The sequence below is a fragment of the Drosophila tropicalis genome, unplaced genomic scaffold, assembly GCF_018151085.1.
Source record: "Drosophila tropicalis isolate 14030-0801.00 unplaced genomic scaffold, ASM1815108v1 contig_573, whole genome shotgun sequence".
In the NCBI taxonomy this organism is placed as follows: Eukaryota; Metazoa; Arthropoda; class Insecta; order Diptera; family Drosophilidae; genus Drosophila; species Drosophila tropicalis.
This window is the reverse complement of record NW_027173049.1, coordinates 3802806-3822037: the sequence shown is the minus strand read 5'-3', so window position 1 is coordinate 3822037 and position 19232 is coordinate 3802806. Positions and strand designations below refer to the sequence as shown.

At 38.6% G+C, this 19232-nt stretch overlaps 1 protein-coding gene across 4 annotated transcripts in view; it reads left to right on the top strand.

The window, feature by feature from the left end:
* The window catches only part of chk (chaski), a 170009-nt gene that overhangs the window by 9069 nt on the left and 141708 nt on the right, over positions 1-19232 (top strand). For all 4 annotated transcript variants that reach the window (XM_068288242.1, XM_068288243.1, XM_068288244.1 and 1 more), the window contains exon 2: positions 14231-15079. The gene's annotated coding sequence lies outside the window, so the exon portion shown is untranslated. The remainder of the gene's footprint in view (positions 1-14230; positions 15080-19232) is intronic.

Here is a 19232-nt window from a genome sequence, read left to right as displayed (position 1 = left end):
ATTTAATTTCCTTTATGTTACCCCTATAACAAAGTTAAAACAAAGGCAAGAATTTTAAAACGATTCCCGCTTAGGAGTGCTACTCGTTCAGTCGGTTTGGTTGTTTTCGGCGTACTGCCACTTTTTTTCTTTTGCGGGCTTAGCTTCCGAGCTGACGGTACTGCTCGGTGCAATCGGTGACCCGATTATCGGTATTGATGGAAAAGCACACTGTTCTCTTCACGGTAATTTGCTGTTGATTGCTGAGTGGCTTGCACTTTCGGTGCTTACGGTAGCATTCAGTGGGGTCGGCGACACCACCGAAAAGTACGCGTTGTTGGACCGAGAGTCGCCGCTCACGTTGTTGTTGTACAATTAGTTCTTGTATCTGTTGCTGGTGGGGATCGAGAGAGGTTGGGCCCGAATTGGTAGACATGGCTTTTCCATAAATTAGGCACTTTGTTGTTGCAACTTAGAATTTATTGCTATTAGAACAAACTAATAGCAATATGATTGTAAATAGGCGTCTGAAAGCCCTACACAATTTTTGCAGACGCGATCTTTTTTATTTCTACACTAAATTTTGCGGAGTGCATTAAAAAACACGTCTGCACACGGCGGCGGTTGAATTGAAAAAAAAAAAAAAAAAAAAATATTAAATGATGTAGAAAAGAAATGTAATACATATATAAAAAATGGGTTTTCTTTCCTGGCGCTAAACCTACACGGGTTTGCATTCGATAGAAAGATGATGGAATCATACGGCACGATCACGTGCACAAAAACAAAGAAAACGGACAAACAATTAAAATATACTTATCTACAGCTAATTACGAGATGAATATGATAGACTAGAAGTTTTTAGGAAAGCAAAACAGGCTTCCTATCTGATTACGGGATAAAGAAGATTGTAATCAGAGCATAGGAATCGAAAAGGTTCATGTCACGCATATTTTGAAAGAGGAAGATTGATTAAAATTGACGTTATAGTTAGACATGTGTATGAAGAAGTTGTAGATCTAGCTAATCTAAGATAAACTGCATACCAAAATTGTTCATTTTTGCCCAGTATTTGTTTTGGGGCCCATCGAAATGTTTATGTATATAATTCTTGCGGTCTTTGACGCCGTTTTACGATTAAAACTAAAGTAGTTTTTTCTATTCTAAGTATGAAAATAAATTCAATTTCCCGTCAAATAAAACATGTAAGATGTGTGCTGGGTTGCTGGTCGTTCTCGGTAGCCCTGGCTAGTTGAGAGAGCGGCAGTAATTTGGAGTGAGTCGAGAAGTCGTATCGTCGTCGAAAAGTTGTCAGCAAAAGAAGTCGAAAGTCGTCGGTACAATTAAGTTGAAAAGTCAAGTTGTTATTAGTTGCACATTACACATTAAATTAATTAAGTAAATTTGTGAACTCGCCCTATTGACACTATTTTTTTTGTAAACTGATCTAACTTAAAAATATCTATTGGTTCATATACATCCATTTCATATATGTCTTATAAAAACCCGACATAAATAATCAATCGCCAATCACTTCTAAAAACAAGGTAAACAAAATACCCATTTTAGATTACCCAGACATCCTCCATATCTTTTTCTTTGCACGCATGTATTGGAAATTTTGCTTACCTGGTTTTTAGAAATGATGGGCGAAAAACGTGTTCATTATTTCTAACCCCAGGTTTTTCCCTATAGAATGAATTATTTTTTCACTCATAATCTTTTTGTATTAATTTTAGAAAAATTTAGATCAAAATGCTAGGTTGCCACGCCCACTGGCTTGGGGGCTACAGAAATTTGCTTGTGAGCAACGTTAGGCCATTGTGGTATACACAACAAAGAAATTTTTTCTTTTAACAACTTTAAATGATTTTTATTTATTTCAAATAATTAAGTATGAAAAGACAAAAAACAGTTTTTGTTGTTATTACAACAAAGGTGGACTTTACATTTACTGCATTTTGACATTGGTGTCGCTGTCTTGCACAATCTGCAACGTCCCTTTTCACCAAATACTACCCAGTGTTCTATATTATCATAACGCTGGGAGAGTGAAGGATTCGGCTGGAACTTGAACCTTTGAGACTGTTGAGAAGACACGCCGCTTGATGTAGAGCTTAGTGTTGCTTCAGAGCTAGCCCGTCAACATTCGACGGTCGACCCCTCGTTTTTTCAATATGCTGTTGCCTCGGATTTGCCAATTTAAGTTGCTTTCTGTACAATAGCCACTCGTTTGTAAAAGATGTTCCAAGACACCAATAAAAAATTCTTATGTAGCACTTTCTTAAACGATGGTTGACCTTGTAAAGCTCCATTAGCATATTGGCTAAATCCACTCCTCTCATACCCTTATTGTAAGAAGCAACAATCGCAGGTTTAGGAACATCAATATATGTAAGTCTTTTGGATTCCAATGTTTGCATATTCCGACAGGTTCATGGCTTTCACAAGAAGATACTACTTGAACTGGCTTGTTGTCAAACCATTATTGTTGACTTCACATTTTACATCATAAGCTCCCCTTCCACGCTTTTTTACAGTACAGTTCCCCTTGCAAATGTTCCCATTTCCTTCAATGAGATCAGAAAGCTCACGGAAGTAAAGCAATTATAAAAATAGAGCTTGAAATTTTAGTTCTTGGGAAGTCCTTTTGCCAAGTATAAGATTACATCCGAAGATAGGCCCAAGCCATAAGCAGGACAGGTGCATCACCAAACTAATCCAGAGGTTCCAGCACGCGTAAACATTTTTAGACCCCATTTATGAGGCTTAGCTGGGTTGTATTGCTTGAATACCGATCGACCTGAAATAAAAAATTAAATTGCTTTGATGTTCTTCCTGAGGTAGCACACAAAAATTTTCCTTAAGACCGTTTAGTAAAGGACGTATTTTATACAGTTTGTCATAATTCATATAGCCTAAGCTCTAAGCCGTGTTCTTCCATTGCAAACAAATCTGTTTGATTTGCGATCAAATCGATAACTTTCCTATCAAAAAATGTGGGGAAATATGCTTCCGACGTCATCAAATCGGCGACTTTCTCAGCACTGTCTATCCAACTAATATCTGGAGGTAAAAATGTTTTGTTTCTCCACTTTAGTGTCTTAGGATCAACTTTTTCAAAGCAATTATCCACAGCAACACACGATTTCGGCTCACGTTCTTCGGTTCTCAAATTTTCAAGAAGGTCAATCTCTACAGTTTCCCCTTTTTTTTCTTGCAATGTGATCATCCGACAATCCTTTCTCTTTAGGTCTCATAACTAAATAACGTAATAACCAAATAACCACAACGGCCTAACGTTGCCCACAAGCAACATTAAACTTTAAAAATTACTCACCTAATTATTTATTTAAAAAAATTTAACTTCAGATCCGTTAATTTAAGTCTATACTTAAATATATATATATTTGTATATAATATATGTTTTGAAATGTAAAGCCGTTACTTAAAAAACTCTAATAGTTTTCACAATGAAATTTTTCTTCGATGCATGTGCAGCTTATTAAAAATAACTTTGCCAAATGATCTTCAAAAGTATTTTTTTCACATATTTTGGGTACATACTTAAAAGCACCCTTATCACTACGAAAGAGCAGACAAAAACAAAAGAAGGGCAAAGCGTACGCTCTTTATCAGCTGATGTTGCTCACAGGCAACGCTAGGGTCCAAAGGGTTAGTGCTTATGCAAGCATTTTTAAGAACAATTGTCGCCTCCTAGAGTCTAAGAGTTTATTTATATGCACAACACTTTTGTAAATAAAATTAGTTCATATTTGGAATTCAACGAATGAAGATTGGGTTATTATCCTTCTCTCTGGGATCCCTAGTCAGCTCCAAAACAAATACTGGGGCTAAAATAAAAATTTTTGGTATGCAGGTTATCTTAGATTACCTAGATCTAGATTTTAAAAAGATTGGGCCCAACTATTGACCAAAATTTGGGGGCTGTAGATTTTTGTTTAAACGCACCTATAATAAAAGCGTCAAAAGCTGACATGACAATAAGTAGGTGTCATGTATAAAGTTAATTGGAATTTTGGCCACGCCCACTTACGCCCCCAGGAATCACATAAAACTATTTTTCTTAAAAAGTATAACAGCTAAAGACATCAAATTTGGTTTATATACTCGTTTAGTTAGCGCGCAGAAACTAATTGTTCCAACTTTTTGCCACGCCCCCTTCCGCCACAGGAATTTACATAAATCTGATTTTCTTAAAAACAGCTACCGACATTAAATTTGGTATGTAGACTAGCTTAATAGACGAGCAGATATTGGCTATTTAAAAATTTCGCAATGCCCTCTTGCGCCCCCGCAAATTAAACAAAACTGATTTTATCAGAAACTAACAAAGCTAAAGTCACCAAATTTTGTATATACACTGGCTTAGTATGCGCTCAGAGTATACATCATTTCATATTTTGCAACGCCCCGCCTCCATATTTTAGAAAAAACCGATTTCCTCCTGTACTTTTTTGACTATCGCAAATTCAATTCAAATTCGGCAGTCTTATTATTCTTATCTATTTCTACCAAACTACCAAATTTTGTTGTAATCGGACCAGAAACATGCAAAATAGGCGTATGAATGTATTTTACTACGCGGTCCATAAGGCCAGAATTGGCCGTTGGCTAGTGGCGGCGCTAGAATGCTCGTGTGTTTGTAGAGTGAGCGAGATAACGCATAGTATGAAGCATGTAAAAACAATTTGATAGACATACATTTGGTTTTCGAAATTTGAAATATTTGTTTCAACTGCTGTATTGTACACCCAAGTCGGCGAGTCGACTTACTTACTTCATATTTAATATAATTTTAAGTTTTTAAGTAACAACAAATTTTTTCAAAACTTTTACACTATGGAAGACAAATTACAAAAATACTACAAAAATACACATTGTACATAAAACTGGTATTACCTCACGCGCACAAGTTGATAAATCATGAAAAAAATGATTGGCTTCCTGCTCCATCGAACGATAATCAGGATCTTGGCGAGCAACGAAGTGGGCTTCTGCGTCCCGTTCGCGCTCTTGCTGCCAGAACGCGTCATCCTGTCTCCGAAGAATATGCTGAGCAGTGTAGGCCCTCTGCTCCATCGAACGATAATCAGGATCTTGACGAGCAACGAAGTGGGCTTCTGCGTCCCGTTCGCGCTCTTGCTGCCTGAACGCGTCATCCTGTCTCCGAAGAATATGCTGAGCAGTGTTGGCCTCCTGCTCCATGAAACGATAATCAGGATCTTGGCGAGCAACGAAGTGGGCTTCTGCGTCCCGTTCGCGCTCTTGCTGCCTGAACGCGTCATCCTGTCTCCGAAGAATATGCTGAGCAGTGTTGGCCTCCTGCTCCATCGAACGATAATCAGCATCTTGTCGCGTAATACGGCGGGTCCGTGTGTTTCGGGCCTGCTCCTGCAGCCTGTAGTCTCTATTGGCTCGTCGTTCAGCAAGTGCCGATGCGTTTTGCCTACGATGTCGTTTCCGTGTTGTCAAATCATTTTGCCGATTATTTGCCATGCGTTGCGAATTTCTCTCGCGAACCTCGTTGCCATTTTCTTGGCGGTAAGTAAGAGTCCAAATTGCAGCTTCCCGTCGTCCTTGTTCAGCAGATTTTCTCGACAAGCGAGGCACTTTAAAATCTTACAATTATAGTATATTATAAATAAATTGGCTTAAAAAGGATTACTATGGTATATATGATTCTAGAAGTAAATTAATATGATAATATGATTTAGATTTGTAAAAATAAGATAATATGATTTAGGTATGCAAAAAAAAAAAATGAAAGTTGGTGTAACTTGTGTTCTATTTCCGACCACATTCAAATTTTCGGATCTGGGGTTTTATATCCAATATTATCACATATGTAAATTTCATGGCGATACTCCAATTTTTATGAAAATGTTTTTTTCTAGTGCTATATGATATAGTGGTCCGATCCTGATGGTTATTTTTGCCGGGTAATAAAAACCCCCCGAAAAAAAATTTTAGCCCGATAGCTCTTAAGACGGCTGAGTAAAACGCGTACGCACAGACGGACAGACAGACGGACATGGCTATATCAACTCAGCTTCTCACGCTGATCTAGAGTATATACACTTTATCGGGTCGGAAACGTCTCCTTCTGTGCGTTACAAACATCTGATCAATTTTATAATACCCTCTGCAAGGGTATAATAACTAGCACCTGGCAGGGGTGAACCAGGACTTCGTCAATTTTTTGGTAGGACCTCTAGCACTTCACCCACCGAGCTTCTTGAAGTTCACTCGGCGTTTTATCTATAAGTCACCGAACGGGACGAAATATTTCACACAGCTTCAAATGACTGGGAATTCTACAACAAATCCAAAATTCATCTAAATCGGTGATTCGTTCCTCTTGTAAGACCTAAAGCAAAAGCTTTTTGTGATGTGTTTAAGAACGAATTCAAAAAATCGAATTCGCGCATGAAGTGGGTTTATCCTTATTGTAGTGTTCTAAGCCTTGGATTAAATTTTGGCGTTCCATGTTTTCACTTTCCACGAAATCTTTTTGTCTTGCTTCACATATGGGACACAATTGACATGATTTAGTTTTCGTCAAAATGCTCATCATTTTTCCGTCTAAAAGTTTCATATGTATGTAAAGTTTATTATATTAATTATGTTTATTAACTAAGGTATTATAGACGATTCTGAGTGGTTAGGTTACAGTACATTGGTTTCGACTGACAACTTTCAACTGAAAACTGACGACTTTCAACTCTCTACTACAACTGACTACTTACGACTCTCGCTCCAATTCGCTCTCTCAATGTTCTTGTAGACGCTCTCTCAATTACCAGAGACGGGCATAACCATTCTGATCTGGACAACACCTCTTCACATTCGGCCCTCCTGATCATCATCATCTGTCCCTGATGATTCCGGATCGTCATTGTCAACAACATACCTCCACAGCTTCATATTGTTGGAGCTTGTGCTCGTCTGATTTGGTCCTTCCACTTGGGCTGCTTTGCGTACATCATAGCGGCCGTTTCTCTTTATCTTAGTTACCTCCTAAGGGCCAAGAAAACAACTGGCCAATTTCCGGCCTGCGACAAAGTGGGTTCGCTTGATTGCGACGAGATCACCCAACAAGTACCCATTATCCTGCTTGCGTCCTTTGTCAAAGTTGCGTTTGTAAGTCATCTGTGCTTCTAATATATTCTTCTTGGCTTCATCACGCAAACTCTCTCGCTCAGCATTAAAGTTATTGAATGAATGAATTCTTTGTTGATTATACATAATACTCGATCTCCTGCTTGTGCCTACATTTTCGTTCCAAACATCAGCTGGAATGGTGAAACTTTTGTAGATGCGTGGACCTGTGAGTTAAGAGCCTTTGTACCATTTGCTTAACTCTTCTGCAGACAGCTTCGATATGACGGCCAGTATGAATCGATTCACGCGTTCTATTTGCCCGTTGCCTTGAGCAACTCCAGTGGTTGTAATAACGACAAAAAATCAGAACCTCGGTCACTTATAATACGTTTCGGGAGACCAAATGTGTGAGACCATTCTGTCAGCTTTTTTATGACTTCATCGTGGCCTGTTGACTTCGTGGTAAAGAACCACACAAATTTCGCAAATCCGTCTACCATTGCAAGGATATATTTGTACGACTTAGTCGTGGCATCCATCGGCCCAAAATGGTCGATATGCAGAGTATGCAAATAGTGTCACCTTTATCAATTAAATGCATCTGACCTTCTTGCTTGCCAAGTTTTTTACTGTGAATTATACAACGTATACAGTTATCAATAAAATTAGACACTTTACGCTCTAAATGAGGGATCCAATACTGCTGACAAATCGCATGCATTGTCTTGCGGGTAGCAAAATTACCAATTTCGTGTGCTTCTCGAATTATTTCATTCTCCATCTGTTTTGGCACCACGATTAAATCATTTCCATCTATTGCTTTGTACAGTACACCGCCTTTGATCTTGTAATTCTTGTACGACTGTTGATTGAGAATAGTTACCACAGCCTTAATGTGGTTATCAATACTTTGCGCCTTTTTGATGCGTGCCGATACCTTCGTTGATATATTAAAATTGATTGAATTGAATTGATTGAATTGATTATAAATCGGTAAAGTTTATCGTTAAAACTTTCGAGTAGCATCGCTCCAAAACCATGCTATGATGCGTCTGTGTGCAACTCGGTGGGAGCATCTCTCGAGTATAGATGAAACAGTGGTTCGTTTTTTGCAAAGATTGTAGTTCAGCATCTTTTCGAAGTAAATTTGTTAATGGTTTTGCGATTTGAGAGTAGTCTTTAATGAATTTTTGGAAAAATCCGTTGAGTCCAAGAAAAGACTGAACTGCTCTAACATTTTTGGGCGTTCCAAATCGATTGACGGCATCCGTTTTTTCTTTGCCTGGCCAAATCTTTCAACCGCAAACGATGTGTGCAAGAAAGTTAATTCGTGACTGTAAGAAACTGCATTTTTTCCATTTGATTTTCAACTTATACTGTGCAGCCAATTGCAGAACCTTCTGTGTCTTCTCTAAGCAGTCATCAGCGGAATGGGCATACACGATTATATCGTTCATGTACAACTGCATTATTATTATCGTTGATTAAATTTTGAAAGACATAATTGACAAATCTTATAAATGCGGCAGGTGAATTTTTTAAATCCAAACGGCGTCTTATTAAATTGTATTCTTTTGTTACAAATGCTGTTAGGTATTTACTGGATTCCTCCACCGGCACGTGGAAAAAACCATTTTCCAAATCCAGAACTGAATAGAATGTGGCCGCTTGAAGTTTTTCCAGAACTTCTTCTATTAATGGGACTGGAAAACGATCAGACAGGGTCATACTGTTGAGTTTTCAATGCAAATCCTTGGTGTACCATCTTTCTTTTGAACAACAACTACCCGACTAGCCACACTCGATGTTGATTTCCGTACTATCCCTTGGGTCAGCCATTCGTCTACTTGATTTTTTACTGCTTCTGCCTCGCAGGCAGACAATCGTGATGGCGACTGGTGAAACGACTTCATTGTTGTTGCATCCGGAATAATTTGAAGTTTAACTGGACATTCCATCTGGGTTTGTTTCGGCTGCTCTTCTATGCTTTCTATTAATTCGCGAACTGCTTTTTGATAGATTGTTGGTGCTTCGTATACACTGGCAACCTCAAAGACGTTGTATGAGCCTGCAATGCATTCCTTATCTGAGTCTCCAACGGCGCCACCCTTCGAAAATGTGTATTCCCCATCGGCGTAAGTGACGGTGAACTTTTCAACGAAGTCGAAACCAATTAAGGCATTGCACTCAACTGCCTCATCAGGCACAATGATAAATTTCTGAGTTGTATGCAGATCGTCAACAACAACATCGGCCACAACTGCGCCTATCGGTTTTGTTTCTTTTTTGCCTAGACCAGTCAACGTAGATTCGTTCCTATGCACTTCGATGTTTGGCAACTGTTTCGCAGTGCTTTCCGAGAGGATTGACACATCCGATCCTGTGTCTACAAGCAAGTCAAGCAAAACCCCATTTACAGAAATTTTTTTAACTCGTCGACGATTAACTATATTGCGGACTTTAAAATCTCCACGAGTATCCTTTTTATCGTTTCCAACATTAAGAGGGCAATTCCTAGCAAAATGTCCATTCTCATTGCACTTAAAACATTTTGTTTCGCCCAAGCAATCTTTTATTTTGTGTTCAGCTGATCCGCATTTAAAACAAAACTGCCTTTTTGGAAGCTGCGTCTTTGCTACATCTGTTGTGGTTTTAAAAATACTCCTTGGATCGTTCTTTGCCAGTTTATCCACGATTTCATAGGCTTCCTTTAGCTCCTTAAAGGTTTTACATGCATATAGACCAACTTTGAATTCGTTCTTAAGAAATAGATTGTCGACGATGTATCGCAAAACAGCTGACACTTGTACATCCCCATCGGAGGCGATCTTTCTCATACTAAGAATATACTCCTGAATGGACTCCTGTTTATGCTTTTTCCGTTCTCTCAACAGTTGGTGGACTTCAGCGCTATTTAATTCGCACTCAAATTCTTCGATTAAACAGCTTTTCAAATTGGCATAATTGTTAACACTTACTGATTCCAAAAACAGTTTGGCAGCACCTTTCATCTTGCCTCTCGCCTGTGCGTACATTTGCTTTTCGTTAAGCTCAAATGCATCTGCATTGTACTCGAAAAATTCAAACCATTTCCTTGGGCCACAATTGTCACTCCTAATCCAACTCAGAACGGGACGAGCCTGAGTATACAATTGTAACTCCTACTCCAACTCAGAACGGGACGAGCCTGAGTACACAATTGTAACTCCTAATCCAACTCAGAACGGGACGAGCCCCCAAATGTAAAGTTTATTATATTGATTATATTTATTAACTAAAGTATTATAGACGATTCTGAGTGGTTAGGTTACAGTACATTGGTTTTATGAAACAAACTGAGAACAACTTTAATTGAGCTTCGCGACAACTTTCGACTGACAACTTTCGACTGACAACTTTCAACTGACGACTTTCAACTCTCAACTGCAACTGACTACTCACGACTCTCGGTCCAATTCGCTCTCTCAATGTTCTTGTCGACGCTCTCTCAATTCCCAGGGACGGGCATAACCATTCTGATCTGGACAACACCTCTTCACATGTATATTATATTGTACTGTTACGTCTACAATTTACAACATTAAAGATGTATTAGGATAACTTTCTTATTTGTGAATCAATTATTTTTCATGGAGAATATAGTCCTTGGTCTCTTTAATAAATTACAGTTTGCTTGGCCTACAAAAAGACTAGGAAATATGACGTATCTACAATATATTTCCAATATCATCCTTTAATTTTAGAGGAATCATTGTTGTTGCGAAATGGGATTGGTAGAAAACCATTGGATCGCTGCAAGAAAAGTTTTGTTGATATGTGCGTTGTCCTGTTGTTCCGTGAAATCGAATCGGCACTGCGAAGAGCTTCTTCATTTATAATGAGTCAATCTTCATCAGTTCCTCCTAAACTAGTTTTTTCGTTGTTGGACAAGATTTCTCTTGGTGTACGTGTAGTGCTATAAAGTTTTTGTTGACACATGCATGAGCTCACATCGAGTTCGTAGGCGACCTCCAGATGAACTGCCCTTAGTGTTAGGCACGTGAGGGCGCTTTTCTTTGTGTCTTCCAACGTTGACTAATCTGGGGCCGAAATAGTTCAACCCCTGACATATGAGAATGGCCGTTCAAACCAAGCTAGTCTGGCGATTGATATAGGTGCCATTTGTTGCACTTGAGGTTCCGCTGTGGAAATCTGGCAGTGTTGTTATGCAATGTGGACGATTGATTGGGCCTGCTTGTATAAAAAGATTTGGCCGCATGTATATTGTCGGGGCTTAGAGTTTATGGTTAAGGTTTGCCCACTGCCCTATATAGGCGCTTTCAGTCAGAGAAGTATTCCACTGTAAAATTTATATGGGTGAGCTTTACTATGATGAATACATCCTTACATCCATAAGAATCGGGTTCTTTTATCCAACGAGATGCGTTAGCTACTCTAAAAAAATTTGGTGGCTAAATCTGCAACGTTTTCCTTTGTGCTAATCCAGCGCCATTGGTTAGGCCGGCTTTTGATTACCTTGCCCACTCTGTGCATGACGAAGGATTAAAGTCTTCTTGGGTCCATAGTTAACCAGTTAAGAACTGTTTTAGAATCGGACCAATATGTGCAGGTATCGATTCTTAGACCTTGAGTGCTCAGTAGACGTATCGTTAACACAAAAATTTCATTACTCGAGTATCAATGCATACCAAGAACCTTTTCAGATTTTCCTAATTCTTTGGGGTATTGATTTATTTGCTGTTCTCCTAGATATTGGGATACAAATACAGAGTTCGAGCACCAATTTCTTGTATAGAATCCAATATCGATATGTATGTCTCTAACTTATGACGTAACTGTTATGGCGTTAAGGTCATCTTTAAAACTGTCGATGGGGTAGACCACGTAAGGGGCCTTTGTAATGGATTCGAAAACAATACAAGGGCGCAATTGATTCCAAATTTTACTGCGCGCATAAGGATTGTATAGATTGTAAATTTGTGATTGAATTTTATCAAAGAGTTCCGGCGCTCTTTTAGTTTTGGCCGGTAGACATTCAAGGCGTTTCAGCGCTGAGTTACAGCTTTCGGGTAAAACGACTGTGTTGTCTTAACAGAGAAGGCCGACTTCATAACGACCAGTGAATTTTTTTTGCCGGTGTCGTTGAGTAAGCTTTTGGCCCTTTGGTCGTTTTTAGATTGCAATTTTCTAGATATGATTAGTTCCATAGTGAAACTTTCCTTTGTGGCTTTTTTTATTTCACTCCAGTTGCATTCGCAATAATGCATTGTTACGTGTTTGCTTGAGTTTGTTGATCTTTGAATGGGGTTCGGGGTTCGGGGTTCGTTCTTCCCCGTAATAAACCGTCAATGTTGAAGAATTATCCAAGCAATATACTTATTTGTATTTGTTATACCTTACTTATTTTAATTTGCAGCAACAATTGGAATATAGCAATTCCAATTATCTATGGTTTGATGGTTTGTTTCGGCAATCCTAACTTCTTAGCTGAGTGGACGTTGTAGAGCCATAACTTTTTGTCCTGCTTTGGAGATTTGTAGGGGGTTTTAACGCAGTCCTCTTCGCTCCTTGTTTCTTCACCGATCCATTGCAGGCAAATTGGCTCTGGCGTAAAAGAGATCTTCAGCTTATCCAAAATGATTTCATCGTTAGAGTGACTAATAAACCCTCATCCAAAAATGCAAACGTGTTTAGGGTTACATTGGCTCCATTGTAAATTGTCCTTCCACTACGATTTATTTATGATGAACAGTAACAACTTCGAATCTGGGTGTGAATTTGTGAAGAAGCGGATGAAGTTTTGAGTTGCAATTACACAGGCCGACATTTTGGAGGTCACGAAAAAGTGTTTTAAGCTCAATAGGTCTCCTATAGTAATTGGGGGGTCCTGATCGCGGCCGTGTCTCAGTTTTTCTCCATCACGTCAGGATATCGAAAAAAATGCGTTCAAATTATTCAAAAATATTTCTAGGGTGATTGATTACCAGTGCCGCTTTGACCGCCAGTATTTTCTGGTCGCCGGTTAGTATTTGAATTTGTAACGACGGCGGTACCAGCCACATTTAAATTATTTCCAAACCGCCTAAATTTATCTTGCATTTAAATTATACGGCAACAAGTGGGATGTGGAAGGCTTTGCAACGAGAATTGTGCAACTTCGGTTACAGTAAAATTTAATAGCCTACATTTTGATTTTGCGTCTCTCAAATTGTTGGAAGCTGGAAGACGATTATATGCTGAACTCACTAAAGTTTCTGTATTGTCGTTTCATTTATGAAAATCTACAGCCTCATCCGGCTTCAGTGATTCCGACTAATTATTTTCGGTAAAAAGAATTTTCTTCACCGAACCGGGGTTGCCCCGAGTAAGAAATGTACATTTTACTTGAGCGGTGTTTCTTTAGTATAACTTTTCGTCCGAAAGAGCAGTAGCATGCAGAAAAAAAATTAGTGACCTTGACTTTCAGCATTACTGTATTCAATTGGTGGGCATCCTACTGACCTTGATGTTAAAATCTTACATGATAATGGTATTTTAACTTGGACAAAAGCCATTTGTATTTTGCCAACTGCGGACAATGTGTAGGTAAAAGCTCCTAACTTTAGTGTTTGTTTCATCCCTTTTTTTTCGTGCCCTCCATGTTCATCCGAACCGGTGAACAGCAGGGAGTTAAGGGTAAAATTTTTCCCCAAAAGGGAATGCGGTCTTACTGAGTGAAGTGACGAGTTTTCTCCACGACCACGCGTATCATTGCCTTGTTCCATTTTCTAAGTAGGTACTTTATAGCTCGTTAAAATCGTGTGTGACACTTAACTTTCTATAAATAAATATAATGTTAAAACGTAGTATCCCGCGCGTTTTTAATTTATTTGCACACCACCCGCTCACCCATACCGAAAGAAATCGGCACCCGCCAAGTATTAATACTTATTGGATCTTACCGCCCCTCCACAAACAACAACGGTACCACGATAGATCTTATGATGCATGGCCAGCAAAAAGGTTTGAAAAATTAACTTATAAATATCAAGTAATATCAAATTATAATTTAAATTAGGTAAAATTTAATAGGTACATTATGGATATCTAGTAATTAACTTTTTCGTTTGGTTTGATTTCGTTGCAGAAAGCACATTTATACGAGAATGGACCTCATTATCCAACAGTAACCACAATGATCAACAGTATTAGCTGCAGCAAAAATGTTACTTCATTATCGAAGATAAAAGTAGAACAAAACGAAATTTAACTTACGCCGTGGTTTGTCCATACAATGTTCCAAAAAGCGCAAACTTGACACCTGGTGAAATAAGCAAGTGCAATCTCTTTTAAATTTGATTTCAGCACTTAAAGTATATTTTGAATTACGATCAGTGTTGGGTAGCGATTGCGCCGCATGAGGCTTCCAGGGGTTTTTTTTTTGTTTGTGGGGCAGTTGTAACTGCGTTAAATACAACAAAAAAGTTTATTTTAATAACGATTACGACAAATTATGTCAGTTGGTAACAACAGTAACTATACGCATATTTCGTCGTTGGCCTGTGATAAAGCAATTCAACAAGTTTTTAATGAATGAGATTCGGTTCAAATTTTAAATTAATAAAATCAAAAACAACAATCTGCGTACCTACAATAATAGTGGTAAATCAAATAAAAAATTTTTTTTTTATATTGCAATGTGATGCTTGTTTGAGAATTTATAATAAATCTGAAAAACTCATAAAAGATTTGTCATTTACTTTTGACAGTAAATTAAAAGCATTTGAGAAACTTCGCAATTATAATGAACTAATTTGTGGCTTTAAGAATGGATCAAAACAGAAAATGTAATACGTAAAAGCAAAAAAGTGTTATTTATTGGTGTAAGTAACACCTCAAAACATTAAGCACTCTATAATCCTACACACCCTAATGTCGGAAGACAAAGCACACACGATTAGAGCAAAAATATTAAATCTGAAAGGTCTCAAAGAAGGTAAGAAAAGTGTTATAAACGACCATTAGAAATACTAAATCTTTGAAATGTTGAAATTTAGAAATAATCCTAATAAACCCTTATACAGAACAAAGTTATGAAAAATGTAAATATTTTAATATAAGTAACCAGAAATATATAATAATTTATAGGTACATATATGTACATATACTAGCTGTACCCTTCCACGTTTCGGTGTGACATTTGTAATATATACCTCCTTACGAAGTATGTATTCTAGATGGTGAATTGCCTTCGGTCATCACCGATGAAGTACATTTGAACAAATTTATGTTTACTATCTGGGAAGGGGAGCAGTGATAGATTTGCCCTTTGAAAGTTGAAATGAATTGGTCTCCAGTACCAATTCCCGCTCTTCTTCAGTCTTACTCAAAACAATTCTTCTGATTCTTTCTGCGCTGAGAGTACAACTACCAAAATTCGCTTTTTTAGACGGCATTATTTCGTTTGTAACTGAAACAGCCCTGCCTGCTGCAGTCGATACACGGAAAGCCGTTAAAGAACCCATTTTATTCGCGCTCGTGAATATGATATCGACATAAAAAGTATTCAAAAACCAAGCTTGAACCTGACTCCACAGTGTCCCAAAATTTGAACGCAATGGGTCGGGAGTTTCTGAATGCATAGCGATTGTAGGTACTCACATAACATATTTATATATACCTATAGAATAATGAATTTATGTATTTTAGAATTATTTATTAATTAATTATTAATTAAGGTTAATAACAGATAGTTAGCAAAATAGTTGGTTGAACAATTTAAAATTTAAAGAACTCTGACACAACAACTTTAGTTGACAACTTTAGCAACTTTACGAGTTTAACAACTTTAAAAACAACTTAATCAACTTTTTGTACATCTCCTGCTTGTAGTTATTTAGGAACCGAGAAAATCAGAACTAAAAACAAAACAGAGGGCCGGGGCTAACTTCGACCGCGTCAAAGTTTGTATACCCTTGCAACTTTTTTGGTAACTATTTCCTTACCTAATAGCAATCAATGTGGAAGAACGTTTTATCTAAAAAGGCTTATGTTTGAGAAAGAATGTCCTACAATCATAGGAAATAACGAAGATATTGATCAGTCACTGTTTTCCACCGATTGTTCCTATGGGAGCTATATGATATGGTTACCCGATCTTTTCCAAATTCGACACAGTCATTAACAGATACATTAAATTAAGAAATGTTTAATTTGAAAGCAATCGCGTTAAAAGTAACGAAGTTATTTACAAAAGTCACTGTTTTCGACTGATTGTTCCTATGGGAGCTATATGATATAGTCATCCGCTCTTGATCAAATTTGGCACAGTTGTTAACAGATATATTAAACTAACAAATGTTTAATTTGAAAGCAATCGCGGTACAAGTAACGAAGTTAATTACAAAAGTCACTGTTTTCGACCGATCGTTCCTTTGGGAGCTATATGATATAGTCATCCGCTCTTGATAAAATTTGGCCCAGTCATTTATAAGCGTAATAAACTCTCTAATATTAAGTTTCACGATAATAGTATAGAAAATAACGAAGTTATTGAGAAAAGTGACTGTTCCTGACATTGGCGTTTGTATGGGAGCTATATGATATAGTGGTCCGATCTGGCTGAATCCGAGATATACAACCCCTGCATATATACAAGCCTACGTGCAAAATTTCAGCTCTGTAGCTCTTACGGTCTAGGAGGAGTTTGCGTTAATCCAGGCGGACGGACGGACGGACGGACATGGCTATTTGAACTCGTCTCGTCGTGCTGATCAAGAATATATATACTTTGTATGGTCGGAGATGCTTCGTTCTATGCGTTGCACACTTCTGCTTTGAGATCGCTTTCATCGTTGCTCTCCATATAACGCTAAAGCTTACTGTTGTCTTCACTGGCGGACGTCTGATTTGGACCCTGAAATTCAGCAGATTTTTTGACTTCATACCTACCACTTCTCTTTACTTTGATGATTTGGTATGGACCAATGAATTTATTCGACAGCTTCTTACCCGAATCGAACTATCTGGTGTATTTGTATCTGGTCTATGCCTCTAGTATTTGCTGTCATACTTTTGCTCTTATTTGATTTCGCTCATTTTGAAGTCCATCTAGTAGTTCTTCTTACAGAATTCTTTTTAACTTAAGTTCTGATACGTTTCTCATCTTTAATCCTCTTTTTCCTTCGATCGCTTGTTTTCTTGCTCCAATAAAATACAGGGTGCCACTCATCATCATGTTGCTGAAAGAGCGTAGCATCAAATCCGTTTTTTGATGCATCTACATGTAATTGCGTTTCAGCTGAATGTTTGACAATTTCAAAACTGGTTCATTCATAAGATTTTCTTTTAAATTTTCCATCGCTTTTATTTGAGGACTGTCCATTCTAAACTCTACATCTTTTTTTTAGCAACGTGGTCAGCGGCTTTGCTATTATTGCATAACCACGAATAAATTTTCTATAGTAGCCTGTTAGTTCTAAAAATTTTGCTTCTTGCATTTCCTCTAACACATCTTTAACGATTGGACCTGGAAATCTATCTTTCAATACGAGAGTGTTTTATTTTCGATAATCTATGCACAGACTGTGCGATCCATCTTTCTTTTTTGCTAGGACTACTCTGTTGGAGTAGTTGGAGTACTCTCTGAGTTGGACTGACGACCGGTTCCTTGATTAAGCCACTCTTCTACTTGGTCTTTTACAATTGTCTGTTCATTTGCCGATAGACGACTGGGACTATCTTTAATAAAGATAATTCTTTATTATTACAATTTGGTAGTATGTATACTGAACATTATCGGGCAACTTAACGGGTTATTTTTCGGCTTATAGTCCTTAATTAATGCAGCGACTGTATCAGCATATTTTGGTTCTACATCAATTTCACGTTCAATTGGTTTTTCTCATCAGCGTGAAGGCTAAATGTACATCCGTTGGGATCCATCATTACGGTAAACTTGTTGACGAAGTCGTATCCAATAAGTACATCAGCTTCTAATTTGGAGTTAGAGACGATCAGTATTTTGTGTTCTGTACTCAATCCAGCTACATTCTGATCAGCGTTTCCAACTCGTTGCTGCGCACACTCGTGTACATGTTATCACCGTTTCCATCTTCTGTCTTTTCTTTTTTTTTTTCACTTTTTTCACGTTTTTTACACTTGTACTACTGTTCTGTTCTTTTCTTTTTCAACGATTGAGCGGTTAAGCCCCCATAAATATAATAAACAACAAGTTGTTGGGTCGCAGTAGTAAAATTCGAAAACAACAGTACAATACACTCATGAGGTTAGAGGGGGACGTGGATACAAATACAAGGTCAAGTGGGACTATTTTTGGGTACTGCTTCAAAGGACCCTGGGCGATCATTCCTCGTGCCTCTGACGCTCGAGCCTCCTGAGCTTCTTTATCAGCACTGCCGCATCAAACCTGGGACAATACAGCAAAATATGCTCGACATCTTCGGATATTCCGCTGCCGCACCAAGTGCATTCGTCTGAAGTGTCGTGGCCGAATCTCATCAGATACATCCTGAAGCAGCCGTGACCACTCAGCAGTTGGGTCAGGTAATGATTTACCTCGCCGTATTTGCGCAGAAACCACGCGCTAATGTCAGGGATGAGCGTGTGCGTGCACCTCCCCTTGGTAGAGGTGTCCCAGCGGTCTTGCCATCTCTGCATGCATTGTTGGCGCGCTAGGCTGCGCGTTGCTCCCGGTCCATCTAGCCTCGATGATCGCTGCCTGTTCGTCGATCGGAATCATCCCTGCGATGACAAGCGCCGCATCATCCGACTTCGTGCGGAATGCACTACAGACTCTTATCGGTCTAAACCGGTAGGTTGCTTCGAGTCCTCTTTGGTAGCTCTTCACCTTCATGCCGTCGATCCACGCTGGTGCTGAGTAAAGGGCCGTCGATGTGGTGACCCTAGAAACCAGTAGGCGTCGTCGCTGCCTCGAGCCACGCGTGTTTAGAAGGATGCGCGTTAGAGCGTGTGCGGATTTCGCTGCCTTTTCACCAGCTTGTTGCAGGTGTTCCCTAAAACTGAGCCTTGTGTCCAGTAGAATGCCTAGCTACTTGATGGCCCTCTTGGATTCAATCACGGCGCTGCCGAACTTTCGCAGATTTCACCGTCTTCCTGCTGCTGATAAG